Source organism: Anastrepha ludens, unplaced genomic scaffold (genome assembly GCF_028408465.1).
Source record: "Anastrepha ludens isolate Willacy unplaced genomic scaffold, idAnaLude1.1 ptg000160l, whole genome shotgun sequence".
In the NCBI taxonomy this organism is placed as follows: Eukaryota; Metazoa; Arthropoda; class Insecta; order Diptera; family Tephritidae; genus Anastrepha; species Anastrepha ludens.
In genome coordinates, this window is record NW_026530111.1 from 1 (window position 1) to 2,500 (window position 2,500).

Genomic DNA, 2,500 nt, shown 5'->3' on the forward strand with positions numbered 1-2,500 from the left:
AAATATATTTGATATATATTATTGAAAGAAAATCAATTTATATATTATTATTATTATTATTTAATTTTACTCTTTCAATTAATATATGCAAAAAAAAATTGACATTTGTTATAAATAAAAATAAATAAAAAAATACTCTAAGCGGTGGATCACTTGGCTCATGGGTCGATGAAGAACGCAGCAAACTGTGCGTCATCGTGTGAACTGCAGGACACATGAACATCGACATTTTGAACGCATATCGCAGTCCATGCTGTTATGTACATTAAATTAAATTTTAAAGTACTGCTTGGACTACATATGGTTGAGGGTTGTAAGACTATGCTAAATAAGTTGCTTATTCTTTTATAAAAATAATTGAATTTAAGCAAATGTGTATATTATTGGATTTTAAATAATTCATAATATTAATAGCAAAAAAATAAAGATTATATAATGAATTTTTTATTTATTATATATATTCTTAAAAAAAAAAAAATCCTCTCAAATAAAATGAAATAAAAATTTTGAATCTAAGTATTCTCTTTAAAAAATTTTCATATTATTTATATATATATAAAATATTAATTTATATATGTAATTAAAGGAGGAATGTCTAGCATAAAAATTAATTTTTTTTTATTCTAGAATTGCCTCATTTTACATAATTATTATTTATAATATATATTTATATAAAAGGAAAAAAAGAAAAATAGAGATGAAAAGATGATATAATTATTTATTAAATTGTGTGAGAAGATAAAAAATATTTTAAAACAACCTCAACTCATATGGGATTACCCCCTGAATTTAAGCATATTAATGAGGGGAGGAAAAGAAACTAACAAGGATTTTCTTAGTAGCGGCGAGCGAAAAGAAAATAGTTCAGCACTAAGTCACTTTGTCTATATGTCAAATGTGAGATGCAGTGTATGGAATATCTTAATATCTAGTATGAGAAATTAACGATTTAAGTCCTTCTTAAATGAGGCCATTTACCCATAGAGGGTGCCAGGCCCGTATAACGTTAATGATTACTAGAAAGATATTTCCAAAGAGTCGTGTTGCTTGATAGTGCAGCACTAAGTGGGTGGTAAACTCCATCTAAAACTAAATATAACCATGAGACCGATAGTAAACAAGTACCGTGAGGGAAAGTTGAAAAGAACTCTGAATAGAGAGTTAAATAGTACGTGAAACTGCTTAGAGGTTAAGCCCGATGAACCTGAATATCCATTATGAAAAATTCATCATTAAATAATTAAAAATAATGTGCATTTTTTTCATATAAGGACATTGTAATCTATTAACATAATAAAGTATTTATCAAAAGATCATTGGTGATATTAAGTTTATTTAAATTAATTTGCTTTTTAAGCATATTAACATAGAATAAATACTAATGATTTGATAAAGTGTTGATAGATTTTATTATATATAATGCTAAAATTCATTTTTTGAATTTTACAAAAAATTTAATATCTATGATATTAATATTTATTTGTATGCATTTATATGATTAACAATGCGAAAGATTCAGGATACCTTCGGGACCCGTCTTGAAACACGGACCAAGGAGTCTAACATATGTGCAAGTCATTGAGTTATATTAAACTTAATGGCATAATTAACTTAACTTAAAAATATAATGGGATTAATTTTTAGTCTATTTTCTTAAATAGTCAATTAATTCAATCCCGGGGCGTTCCATATAGTTATGTATAATGATAATTTATTATTATTTATACCTCTAACTGGAGCGTACCTTGAGCATATATGCTGTGACCCGAAAGATGGTGAACTATACTTGATCAGGTTGAAGTCAGGGGAAACCCTGATGGAAGACCGAAACAGTTCTGACGTGCAAATCGATTGTCAGAATTGAGTATAGGGGCGAAAGACCAATCGAACCATCTAGTAGCTGGTTCCCTCCGAAGTTTCCCTCAGGATAGCTGGTGCATTTAAAAATTATATAAAATAATCTTATCTGGTAAAGCGAATGATTAGAGGCCTTAGGGTCGAAACGATTTTAACCTATTCTCAAACTTTAAATGGGTAAGAACCTCACCTTTCTTGATATGAAGGTTGAGGTTATGATATAATGTGCCCAGTGGGCCACTTTTGGTAAGCAGAACTGGCGCTGTGGGATGAACCAAACGTAATGTTACGGTGCCTAAATTAACAACTCATGCAGATACCATGAAAGGCGTTGGTTGCTTAAAACAGCAGGACGGTGGACATGGAAGTCGTAATCCGCTAAGGAGTGTGTAACAACTCACCTGCCGAAGCAACTAGCCCTTAAAATGGATGGCGCTTAAGTTGTATACCTATACATTACCGCTAAAGTAGATGATTTATAAAACAATTTCGATTGATTTATAAATTTTGAAACTTTAGTGAGTAGGAGGGTACAATAGTGTGCTTAGAAGTGTTTGGCGTAAGCCTGCATGGAGCCGCTATTGGTACAGATCTTGGTGGTAGTAGCAAATAATCGAATGAGACCTTGGAGGACTGAAGTGGA

General features: G+C 30.5%; 1 non-coding gene and 1 pseudogene across 1 annotated transcript; both read left to right on the top strand.

Moving 5' to 3' along the window:
• The first annotated feature begins 133 nt into the window (after positions 1-133).
• Positions 134-314, top strand: LOC128871357 (5.8S ribosomal RNA). The gene has a single exon (XR_008455912.1). It is a non-coding gene; the product is annotated as a 5.8S ribosomal RNA (ribosomal RNA).
• Positions 315-756: 442 nt separating this feature from the next.
• LOC128871361 (large subunit ribosomal RNA) overlaps positions 757-2,500 on the top strand; it is a 4,513-nt pseudogene continuing 2,769 nt past the window's right edge.